General features: G+C 37.2%; 1 protein-coding gene across 8 annotated transcripts in view; it reads right to left on the reverse strand.

The window, feature by feature from the left end:
• The window catches only part of JAK2 (Janus kinase 2), a 263,827-nt gene that overhangs the window by 106,000 nt on the left and 144,683 nt on the right, over nucleotides 1-13,144 (reverse strand). Inside the window, exon 1 of one of the 8 annotated variants that reach the window (XM_060102220.1) lies at nucleotides 5,075-5,093. The exons of the other annotated variants lie outside the window; for them this stretch is intronic. The gene's annotated coding sequence lies outside the window, so the exon portion shown is untranslated. Of the gene's footprint in view, nucleotides 1-5,074; nucleotides 5,094-13,144 lie in introns of those variants that run through there. 8 annotated transcript variants of the gene reach the window in all.

The following is a 13,144-nucleotide window of genomic DNA, read 5'->3' on the forward strand; positions in this document are numbered from 1 at the left end:
ACTCTCTTGCTGCAGCCACTCTATATCTTTTGACTATAGAATTTAGTCCATTTACATTTAAAGTATTTATTGAAAGGTATGAATGTACTACTGCCCTTTTGTTAATTGTTTTCTGGTCATTTTCTAATTCCTTTGTTCCTTTCATGCTCTTTTACTTTGACATTTAATGATTTTCTGTAGTGGAGTGCTTTGATCCCTTTCTCTTTATCTTTTGTTTATATTCTATAGGTTTTTTTGTGTGGTTACCATGAGGCTTAAATTAAATATCTTATTTTTATAACAGTCTCTTTTAAGCTGATAACAGTTTAATTTCTAATGCACACAAAGGCTCTACATTTTTACTTTCCCCCTCTCACATTTTATGTTTTTAATGTCACAATTTACATCTTTTTACATTGTGTATCCATTAACATATTAGTTATTTTAATACTTTTCTTTCAATCTTCATACTAGAGTTATAAGTGTACCCACCAACTTTGCAACACTACAGTATTCTTAATTTAACTATGTATTTATCTTAACCAGCGAGTTTTAACCAGTGTTTTACTGTGACTAACTAGCATCCTTAGGTTTCAGCTCAAATAACTCCTTTTAATATTTCTTGTAAGGCTGGTCTAGTGGTAATGAATTCCTTTAGTTTTTGTTTGTATGAAAAACTCTATCTCTCCTTCAGTTCTGAAGGACAGCTTTCCTGGGTAGAGTATTCTTGGTTGGCTTTATTTTTTCTTTCAGCACTTGGTATGTATCAGCCCACTCTCTTCTGGCCTGCAAAGTTTCTGCTAAAAAATCTGCTGAGGGCCTCCCTGGTGGCGCAAGTGGTTGAGAGTCCGCCTGCCGATGCAGGGGATACGGGTTCGTGCCCCGGTCTGGGAGGATCCCATGTGCCGCGGAGCGGCTGGGCCCGTGAGCCATGGCCGCTGAGCCTGTGCGTCCGGAGCCTGTGCTCCGCAACGGGAGAGGCCACAACAGTGAGAGGCCCGCATACCGCAAAAAAAAAAAAAAAAAAAAAAAAAAAAAAAAAATCTGCTGATAACCTTATACAGATTCCCTTTTAGGTAACTTCTTTCTCTTGCTGCTTTTAAGATTCTCTGCCTGTGTTTAACTTTTAACAATTTAATTATAATGTGCCTCAGTGTGAGCTTCTTTAAATTAATCATATTTGATATTCTCAGGCTTCCTAGATCTGGATGTCTGTTTCTTTCCTCAAGTTAGAAAAGTTTTCAGCCATTATTTCTTCAAATAAGCTTTCTGCCCCTTTCTCTCTCTCTCTTCTCCTTCTGGGAACCCTATAATGCATATAGTAGTCTTCTTGATAAGGCCCGCAAGCTACATTCACTTTTTTTTTTAATTGCTCCTCTGATTGGATGAATTCCACTGTCCTGTCTTCTAGTTCACTAATCCTTTCTTCTGCGTGATCTAGTCTGATGTTGAATCCCTCTGTTGAATTTTTCAGTTCAGTCATTGCATTCTTCAGCTCTGTGATTTCTGTTGGTACTTTTTAATATTTTTGATCTCTTTGTTGAAATTTTCACTTCATTCATGCACTGCTCTCCCAACCTCAGTGAGCATCTTTATGACTTATTTTGAACTCTCTATCAGGTAAATCACTTACCTCTGTTTCATTAAGATCTGTTTCTGGAGACTTATCTTGTTCTTTTGTTTGGAACATATTCCTCTGTTTTTTCATTTTCCTTGACTCTCTGTGTTGGTTTCTGTGCACTGGATAAAACAGCCACCTCGCCCAGTCTTGACAGATAGATCTAGTGTAGGGGATGAACCTCATCAATCAGCCCAGCCCAAGCTCCTCAATGTCTCTCAAACCTTTGTGACTGTCCAAGTCACCTTCTTTGTTCCTAGTGGTTCCCAGTACTTGAGGGTGTGCTAAGACTCATCATGTCCCAAAGAGGAATACTGCATTCAGGCCCTAGATGCAGGCTGATTAGAAGCCACACCCTCAGGCAACATCTGGAAAAGTATGTATTAAGCCCCTTCCAAGGAGAAAGGGGAACAGGCATTTTTGCCTGCACTGCACTAGACCTGTGTCTGAAGCTACAGGCAGGAGTTGGGAGGGGGTCCTGTAAATGCACTCATGGCTTTCCATTACACTTAGAATAAAACTCTATGAGTCCTACATTACTTGTCTGCTGCCTACCTCTTCAATTCACCATGTAGCTCTTCTTACGTGCTCCTTTCACCACTGAATTATAGGCTTCAATAGCTTGTAAGATTTAAAAAGGTCTCATCTGCCTTATTCAACAATCTGTTCTCAGTAGCTAAAAAAGTCTTGAAGCATAGATCTTACTAAATATTTAATGAATGAATACCATGCTCATAATCATGAATTAATTTCATACAGTACAATTACAGGAGTTTGGTGTGTGGAAAACTCAAGGATAAGGTCTCAAGACCAAGACTGTATTGATTCCCTTAAAGAGAAATTTGAAACAATCATGAGCATTCCCCTTCAGCTCCAAACACCAGTGAAATGGTAAATAATAATAATGATAATTTTAAATCATTTAAAAAATACAGACTTCCTGTAATAACAGAGTAATTTATCCTGGGCTAATGCTCCTGCTGAGAAGAATTACAAGCTCTGGAAAACTATCTTTAAAAACACTGTTTGAAGGCTCTGGCAAGCAAACAAAAGCAGAGAGAAACTGGATGGGATCTGATCCTTGAAAGAATGAAATCACACTGAATGAGGTCCACATTTATCAATCTTTATCCTGAGAGGACTATACAGTCTGTGTAATGCATATGTAGGCACTGGAGAAGAGGATAGAGCTCTTGTACAAAGCTGTAGTCTTATTGGGTATACGTATCAGGCAATGAACTCTGGAGCTGCTAAAAGAGGTAGAAGTTGAAAGCAGAAATCCCAGGGGGGGAAAAAGGGAGACATGGGGGGCTGACTCCTGAACTCCCCTCTGTGTATGAGATGAAAATCCAAGAAGCCCAGGGAGAGGCAGTAACTGGAAACCTGAAAGAGTCGTGAAGAGATTTCAACAGCTGCTTGGTCCTTGGAGAGGCAGAATTTAGAGTTAAAAGGTAAATACCTCAGGCTTTCTGTTTAAACTTCCAGAAAAGCCATACTTGAGGAATAATAACCACATCAGAATTAAAGGCAAAACTGAAACAGACCTGTCCTAACAGAGCCTACAACCAAGTTTCCATAGGATCAAGCTAATCTGCCAGTAGATTTAACTGAACTGCCTACTAGAACAAAACTCAATACTTCAGAGAAAAATTAAAATCTACACCATCCAGAGCTTATACAATATATCACCCACAACAGACAACCATCAGTTGAAACTTACTTATCAAAAGAAAAATGTGATGTAGAGAAAATATATACAGACAGAAGAAATATTTGAAAAATATTAGCCAGTTCTTTTCTAAGTTCTTTAAAAAACAACAGTCCACTAATCCAAAAAAGTTACCTAACCCCAATCAGTATAAATCCATACCTAGTTACATCATAATCAAACTTCTAAAAATCAAAGACAAAGAGTAAATCTTAAAGCAGCCACAAACATACAGTCACCAAGATAAGAAATACAACAGACATCTCTTCAGAAAGACTGGAGGTCAGAAGGCAAAGGGCTGGTAAGGAGGAAAGAAAGCTGTTAGCCTAAAATTCTATGACCCACAAAAAATAACCTTCAAAATTTATGGCAAAACAAACATTATTTTTGGATAAATGAATGCTGCATGAACACACCACCAACAAACCCAAACTACAAGAAATGCTCAAGGAAATTCTCTGGATTAAAGGGAGATGATACCAGATACAAATTCATATTTGCAAAAATGAATGAAGAACCCCAAAATAATACATATGTGGGTAATCAGACTATTTCCTTTCATTTCTTAAAATTCCTAAAGGACAACTGACAATTGTTTGAAGCATTAATGATAAGGTATGATGTAGCTTATAATACATGTCAAAGTAAAACAGATGACATCAATAGCTAAAAAGGATGAAAAGGAATTAAACAAAATCTTTATACAAATAAATTCATGATAGCTTGGAAAAAGAAGAAAAGGTGCCAGCAGCAAATCAGAAATGTAGAAGAATTCCTGAAAGATTAAAAATAGATAGGAATAGGTGACAGAGAGCAGAGGAAATACATTCTATTTAAAGTACACAGAAGAAAGCATCAACAAGCATAAAAAAAGTTTTTTGCACACATACAAAACCCACAAATATCCAAAGATAATCAAAGATCATCATCTACTGGGAGCTGGGGTAGAGGAAGGAAGCATGAAAAAGTCAAATCAAAATGAAGAGCAGGGCTTCCCTGGAGGCACAGTGGTTAAGAATCCGCCTGCCTATGCAGGGGACATGGGTTCGATCCCTGGTCTAGGAAGATCCCACATGCCACTGAGCAACTAAGCCTGTGTGCCAGAACTACTGAGCCTGTGCTCTAGAGTCCAGGAGTCACAACTACTGAGCTCATGTGCCACAACTACTGAAGCCCATCTGCCTAGAGCCCGTGCCCTGCAACAAGAGAAGCCACTGCAATAAGAAGCCCATGCACCACAACAAAGAGTAGCCCCCACTCGCCGCAACTAGAGAAAGCCCGCACGCAGCAACGAAGACCCAACACAGCCAAAAATAAAAATAATATAAATAAATTTTTTAAATTAAAAAAAAATGAAGAGCAGAACTGACCCCAAAAGAAACAGAGATAATACAGGAAGAGAATTTAAAAAAAAATATTCTACTTGTTACCCTCAGAGAGATTGCAGAAGATTTTGAAAATACAAAGTATCATTAGATGATCATCAAAAAGGAGCAAAAAATAAAAACAGGTTACATTTTTTAAACAATTACATTTCAATGAAAGGGTTGAATACAACTAAAGAGAACAAGTAATAATCTGGAAGACAAAGTCAAGACAAACTCCCAGTTTCCTGTATCAGAGATAGGGAGAAAGAGAGGCAAAAAACTAAGAAATGTAGAGGACCAACACAGAAAGTACAACTCTAAGAGCTCTAGATAAAGAAAAAGAACACAGTGAAGAAAAAAAATTTTTAATAAAAGAGGAAACTTAATTGGTGTTAAAGATACCTCAGCTCGGGCCTCCCTGGTGGCGCAAGTGGTTGAGAGTCCGCCTGCCGATGCAGGGGATGCGGGTTCGTGCCCCGGTCTGGGAGGATCCCATATGCCGCGGGGCGGCTGGGCCCGTGAGCCATGGCCGCTGAGCCTGCGCGTCCGGAGCCTGTGCTCCGCAACGGGGGAGGCCACAACAGTGAGAGGCCCGCATACCGCAAAAAAAAAAAAAAAAAAAAAAAAAAGATACCTCAGCTCATATTTTTTTTTATTTTACAAATTTAATCAGTTATACATATACATATGTTCCCATATCCCCTCCCTTTTGCGTCTCCATCCCACCCTCCCTATCCCACCCCTCCAGGCGGTCACAAAGAACCAAGCTGATCTCCCTGTGCTATGCGGCTGCTTCCCACTAGCTATCTACCTTACGTTTGGTAGTGTATATATGTCCATGCCGCTCTTTCACTTTGTCACAGCTTACCCTTCCCCCTCCCCATATCCTCAAGTCCATGCTCTAGTAGGTCTGTGTCTTTATTCCTGTCTTACCCCTATGTTCTTGATGACATTTTTTTCTTAAATTCCATATATATGTGTCAGCATACAGTATTTGTCTTTCTCTTTCTGACTTACATCACTCTGTATGACAGACTCTACGTCCATCCACCTCATTACAAATAGCTCAATTTCATTTCTTTTTATGGCTGAGTAATATTCCATTGTATATATGTGCCACATCTTCTTTATCCATTCATCCGATGATGGACACTTAGGTTGTTTCCATCTCTGGGCTATTGTAAATAGAGCTGCTATGAACATTTTGGTACATGTCTCTTTTTGAATTATGGTTTTCTCAGGGTATATGCCCAGTAGTGGGATTGCTGGGTCATATGGTAGTTCTATTTGTAGTTTTTTAAGGAACCTCCATACCGTTCTCCATAGTGGCTGTACCAATTCACATTCCCACCAGCAGTGCAAGAGTGTTCCCTTTTTTCCACACCCTCTCCAGCATTTATTGTTTGTAGATTTTTTGATGATGGCCATTCTGACTGGTGTGAGATGATATCTCATTGTAGTTTTGATTTGCATTTCCTAATGAGTAAAGATGTTGAGCATCCTTTCATGTGTTTGTTGGCTGTCTGTATATCTTTTGTGGAGAAATGTCTATTTAGGTCTTCTGCCCATTTTTGGATTGGGTTGTTTGTTTTTTTGCTATTGAGCTGCATGAGCTGCTTATAAATTTTGGAGATTAATCCTTTGTCAGTTGCTTCATTTGCAAATATTTTCTCCCATTCTGAGGGTTGTCTTTTGGTCTTGTTTATGGTTTCCTTTGCTGTGCAAAAGCTTTGAAGTTTCATTAGGTCCCATGTGTTTATTTTTGTCTTTATTTCCATTTCTCTAGGAGATGGGTCAAAAAGGATCTTGCTGTGATTTATGTCATAGAGTGTTCTGCCTATGTTTTCCTCTAGGAGTTTGACAGTGTCTGGCCTTACATTTAGGTCTTTAATCCATTTTGAGCTATTTTTTGTGTATGGTGTTAGGGAGTGATCTAATCTCATACTTTTACATGTCCCTGTCCAGTTTTCCCAGTACCACTTATTGAAGAGACTGTCCTTTCTCCACTGTACATTCCTGCCTCCTTTATCAAAGATAAGGTGACCATATGTCCGTGGGTTTATCTCTGGGCTTTCTATCCTGTTCCATTGATCTATCTTTCTGTTTTTGTGCCAGTACCATACTGTCTTGATTACTGTAGCTTTGTAGTATAGTCTGAAGTCAGGGAGCCTGATTCCTCCAGCTCCGTTTTTTGTTCTCAAGATTGCTTTGGCTATTCGGGGTCTTTTGTGTTTCCATACAAATTGTGAAATTTTTTGTTCTAGTTCTGTGAAAAATGCCAGTGGTAGTTTGATAGGGATTGCATTGAATCTGTAGATTGCTTTGGGTAGTAGAGTCATTTTCACAATGTTGATTCTTCCAATCCAAGAACATGGTACATCTCTCCATCTATTTGTATCATCTTTAATTTCTTTCATCAGTGTCTTATAATTTTCTGCATACAGGTCTTTTGTCTCCTTAGGTAGGTTTATTCCTAGATATTTTATTCTTTTTGTTGCAATGGTAAATGGGAGTGTTTCCTTGATTTCACTTTCAGATTTTTCATCATTAGTATATAGGAATGCCAGAGATTTCTGTGCATTAATTTTGTATCCTGCAACTTTACCAAATTCATTGATTAGCTCTAGTAGTTTTCTGGTAGCATCTTTAGGATTCTCTATGTATAGTATCATGTCATCTGCAAACAGTGACAGCTTTACTTCTTCTTTTCCCATTTGGATTCCTTTTATTTCCTTTTCTTCTCTGATTGCTGTGGCTAAAACTTCCAAAACTATGTTGAATAAGAGTGGTGAGAGTGGGCAACCTTGTCTTGTTCCTGATCTTAGTGGAAATGGTTTCAGTTTTTCACCATTGAGGACGATGCTGGCTGTGGGTTTGTCATATATGGCCTTTATTATGTTGAGGAAAGTTCCCTCTATGCCTACTTTCTGCAGGGTTTTTATCATAAATGGGTGTTGAATTTTGTCAAAAGCTTTCTCTGCATCTATTGAGATGATCATATGGTTTTTCTCCTTCAGTTTGTTAATATGGTGTATCACATTGATTGATTTGCGTATATTGAAGAATCCTTGCATTCCTGGAATAAACCCCACTTGATCATGGTGTATGATCCTTTTAATGTGCTGTTGGATTCTGTTTGCTAGTATTTTGTTGAGGATTTTTGCATCTATGTTCATCAGTGATATTGGCCTGTAGTTTTCTTTCTTTGTGACATCCTTGTCTGGTTTTGGTATCAAGGTGATGGTGGCCTCGTAGAATGAGTTTGGGAGTGTTCCTCCCTCTGCTATATTTTGGAAGAGTTTGAGAAGGATAGGTGTTAGCTCTTCTCTAAATGCTTGATAGAATTCGCCTGTGAAGCCATCTGGTCCTGGGCTTTTGTTTGTTGGAAGATTTTTAATCACAGTTTCAATTTCAGTGCTTGTGATTGGTCTGTTCATATTTTCTATTTCTTCCTGATTCAGTCTTGGCAGGTTGTGCATTTTACCTCAGCTCATATTAAAAGAATCTTCTGAGAGGAGATAAAGATTAATTTTAAAAAGACTTATACATGCACAGATCAAAGCAAAGCGTTAGAACACCAAAGACAATGGGGAAACTCTAAAAGAGTTCAATTTAATTCTGACTATTCAGAGTTTCCACCTACATATATAATTATGGCTGATGGAAACATACATGAATTCAGATTGATCGCTCTTTCAATTCATAAATGATAACCTCAAATGGGTCTTCAGTGCTGCTCACCTATCATTTTATATTTCCTTAATTCATTTACTCTCATTCTAGACAACTTATACCTTTCTCCTCAATCACCAAAACTGCAACCCCCATTCTTAATTTCCACTTCCTACATTTCACTGAGAAATACAAGCAATCAAAAGGAAACACCTAGCAACTGATGAACATACATGCTTTTCAAATGTGGCTGAAATATTTATGAAAGTATACCACATGTTAGGCCACAAAGCAATTATCAACAAATACTAAAGGAATCATACTCTATATGATTTCCATTCAAAATATAAACAATGGAGCAAGCAACTATTTTATCTATTTAAGACCCTGATGTTGATTAAATGTTAGAGACCATGATTAATTTATGTAATTCTTTAAAATATTGAAGAAATAACAACACTGAAGAGGACCACGGAAAAATGTGAAAGTCAGCTTTATCACTACCTATTCTTTTCATTGTCTGAATCAACTCTTTTTTAAAAATTTTATTGAAGTATAGTTGATTCACAATGTTGTGTTAATTTCTGCTGTGCAGCAAAGTGTGTATCAACACTCTTAACAGTTAGATAAAAATTTTTCCAGTTACAAAGTATATTACATTATTTTTAAAAAGTCAGTAATTCTCAGTATTCTGTAAATTCGTGCTATTTTTAATACTTCAACAAGCACAAACAACACTGAAAAATATGAAGATCTGCATTTGAACTGATGTAAACTTACCAATGGCACTTAAATTAAAAATTTCTTATGAAAAATATGGCCACTGATAAAAGTATCCCACCATGTACTTATTTTCCATAATGTTCTCTGATCACAATGGGATTAAACTAAAAATCAATAACATAAAGATAATTAGAAAATCCCCATATATTCAGAGATTAAGCAACATAATTTTAAATAATCCATGGGACAAAGAAAAAGTTAGAAAATACTTTAAATTCAACGATAACCAAAAAATGAGTGAAATGCAATTAAAAAGAAAGGCTGAACAAAATTATTTAATGAGCTTTTGTTTCAACAAGCTAGGAAAAGAACAACAAATCAGCTAAGGACCACAGAAGGAAAAATACATAAGCAGAAATCAGTGAAAAGGAAAATAGACCAAGGCAAACTTTAAAAGCTGGGTTTTTAGAAGCATTAATAAACTGCTTTTAAATACTAGAAAGACTGATAAAGAAAAAAGACAGAGAAAACATAAATTACTCAAATCAGGAATTGAAAAGTTGACATCATTACCAAAACTTAAATATTAAAAATGTTTAAGAGTATAAAAACATTCTGCAATAAGTTTGAAAAATTCTAAGAAATTGGGCAAGTTTCTTTAGAAACACAACTTATGAAAACTGACACAGGAAAAAATATAAAATTCTAAATTTTTAATATTTGTTAAATGAGTTGAACGTATAATTTTAAATTTTTCTACAAAGAATATTCAATGAATGCCCAGTGACATTCTCGGTGAATTTTTCCAAACACCTGATGAACAAATAAACAATGAGCTTACACAAACTCAGTAAACAAAAATTTAAAAACATTTCTCTATGCATTTTAAGAGAGCACAAACATGATACCAAAATGTAATAAGGACATGACAAGAAAAGAAAATTGTGGGTAAATAACTCTCATAAAGCATATAAGAAAAAATACTAAAAAAACCAAACCAAAACAAAAACCAACAACAAAAAAACACTGGCAAACTGAATCCAGTAATTTTTAAAAGAATGATAAATCTTGACTGAGTTTGGGAATTCCCTGGTGGTCCAGTGGTTAGGGCTTGGCACTCACTCTCATTGCCAGGACCCAGGTTCAATACCCTGGTCAGGGAACTAAGATCCTGCAAGCCATGTGGTGCAGGAAAAAAACCAAAAAAAACAGAAAAAAACCTCGACTGAGTTATTTACAACAGAAATGCAAGGTTAACTGAACAATCAAACTTCGATCAATATAATTTACCACATTATTAGAATAAATGAGAAAAGTAACATATAATCATTTCAATAAATGCCAAAATTGCCTCTATTAAAATTATACAACAGTTCATGATAAAAACTCAGCAAACTAGAAATAAAAGCAAACTTCTTCATTCTGATTCACAGTAACTACAAAAGACCTAAAATTAATTACTTAATGGCACAATATTGATCTTGTTCTTCTTGAGTTCTAAAACTTAATATGCATGTCCAAAATCAGGACTTCTATTCAACATTGTAGTGGAGGTCTTGGCCAGTGCAATATCGCAAGAAAAAGAAATTAAAAGTATAATGATTAGAAAGGAAGAAAGTAAAACTATCATTATTCACACACAATATGACTGTGTACATAGAAAACTTAAAAGAATCTAAAAATTACTAAGTGGGCTTCCCCGGTGTTGCAGTGGTTAAGAATCCACCTGACAACGCAGGGGACACAGGTTTGAGCCCTGGTCTGGGAAGATCCCACGTGCCATGGAGCAACTAAGCCTGTGGGCCACAACTACTGAGCCTGCACTCAAGAGCCCATGAGCCACAACTACTGAGCCTACACACCTACAGCCTGTGCTCTGCAGCAAGAGAAGCCACCACAATGAGAAGCCCGCAATGAAGAATTGCCCCCGCTCGCTGCAACTAAAGAAAGCCCACGCAGCAACGAAGACCCAATGCAGCCAATAAATAAATAAATAAATAAAAATAAAGTTCCCTTAAAAAAAAAAAACACAAATTACTAAGTGAATTTAGTAAGGTCGCAAGATATAAAATCAATATATAAAAATCTATTGTAATATCATATACCAGAAAAAATTAAAAAATGAACATCCTAAACCAATATAATTTATAACAGTAAACAACACTAAACAAAAAGTCAAATATCTAGGAACAAATCTATTGAAATATCTACAAGGACTCTGCAATAAAAACTACTAAAACATTGTTAGAAAAAAAAAAAAAGGCCAGAAAACCGGAATAAACATTTACCTAAAGAAGACATAGAGATGGCTAACAGGCATGTGAAAAGATACTCAACATTGCTAATTATTAGAGAAATGCAAATCAAAACAATGAGATATCACCTCACACCTGTCAGAATGGCTATCATCAAAAAGTCTACCAATAATAAATGTTGGAGAGGATGTGGAGAAAAGAAAACCCTCCTACAATGTTGGTGGGAATGTAAATTGGTGCAGCCTCTATGGAAAACAAAGTGGAGTTTCCTCAAAAAACTAAAAATAGAATGACCACATGATCCAGCAATTCCACTCCTGGGTATATACTCGGAAAAAACAAAGACTAATTCGAAAAGCTACATGCACCCCTACATTCACAGCAGCACTATTTACAACAGCCAAGATATGGAAGCAACCCAAATGCCCAGCAACAGATGAATGAATAAAAAATATGTGGTATATATACACAATGGAATGTTACTCAGCGAGAAAAAAAAATTCTGCCATTTACAGCAATGTGGATGGACCTAGAGAAAGTTATGCTTCGTGAAATAAGTCAGAGAAAGACAAATACTGTATGATATCACTTACATGTAGAATCTAAAAAATAATACAAATGAATATATGTACAAGGAATAAACAAGGAATAGACATTTTTCTGGAATAAAGATTCCAGAGAAAAATGGAGAATATCTTCATGACAACCGAAACTCCTCTAATTCAGTAATAAAAAAAGAGGTGGGGGGCTTCCCTGGTGGCGCAGTGGTTGAGAGTCTGCCTGCCGATGCAGGGGACACGGGTTCGTGCCCCGGTCCGGGAAGATCCCACATGCCGCGGAGCGGCTGGGCCCGTAAGCCATGGCCGCTGAGCCTGCGTGTCCGGAGCCTGAGCTCTGCAACAGGAGAGGCCACAACAGTGAGAGGCCCGCATATAGCAAAAAAAAAAAAGAGGTGGGGAACATTTGAACAAACTTAAAAAGGAGATATAAAATTGCCCAAGAGTACTTATGAATAACAGCTGAATATCACTAATTAGGGAAATACAAATTAAAACCAAAGATACTTTTACACACCCATTAAAATGGAAAATTTTTAAAAAACTGACAATACCAAATGTTTAAAAAGTTGTAGAGTGGGGCTTCCCTTGTGGCGCCGTGGTTGGGAGTCTGCCTGCCGATGCAGGGGACATGGGTTCGTGCCCCGGTCCGGGAGGATTACACATGCCGCGGAGCAGCTAGGCCCATGAGCCATGGACACTGAGCCTGTGCTCCACAGCGGGAGAGGCCACAACGGTGAGAGGCTCGTGTAACGCAAAAAAAAAAAAAAAAAAAAAGTTGTAGAGCAACTGGAACTCTCATTGCTGGTAGGAATGTTAAACTGAACAGCCACTTTGCAAAAATGTTCAGCACTTTCTTACAAAGTTATACATACATTCACACTATGATCCAACAATTCTACTCCTTGGTGATTTAGCTATAAAGTGCATACTTCTTCCTTGCCCCTTGCTCCTTCAGGCTACCTAGAATGAAGACACAGTAGCTGAAGCTATACAATGACCATCTTGCAACCATAGGTGACCCTGAGAATGGAAGTCAGTGCAAAGGTTGGAAGAAGAGAAAGAGTACAAGTAAGTAGCTTCCTGACAACCAAGGAGTCACCAAGTCCAGCATAATCTATACAGTTTCAAACTTATTTTACTTCAGAGAAACATAAATCCACTATTATTTGTATATTCGGTAATATGCAGTCAAACCAAATCCTAACTGATATACTTCTCCAGATATACTCTCAACTCTTCATGCAACCTAAGACATTTCAATA

The sequence above is a fragment of the Mesoplodon densirostris genome, chromosome 6, assembly GCF_025265405.1.
Source record: "Mesoplodon densirostris isolate mMesDen1 chromosome 6, mMesDen1 primary haplotype, whole genome shotgun sequence".
Lineage (NCBI taxonomy): Eukaryota > Metazoa > Chordata > Mammalia > Artiodactyla > Ziphiidae > Mesoplodon > Mesoplodon densirostris.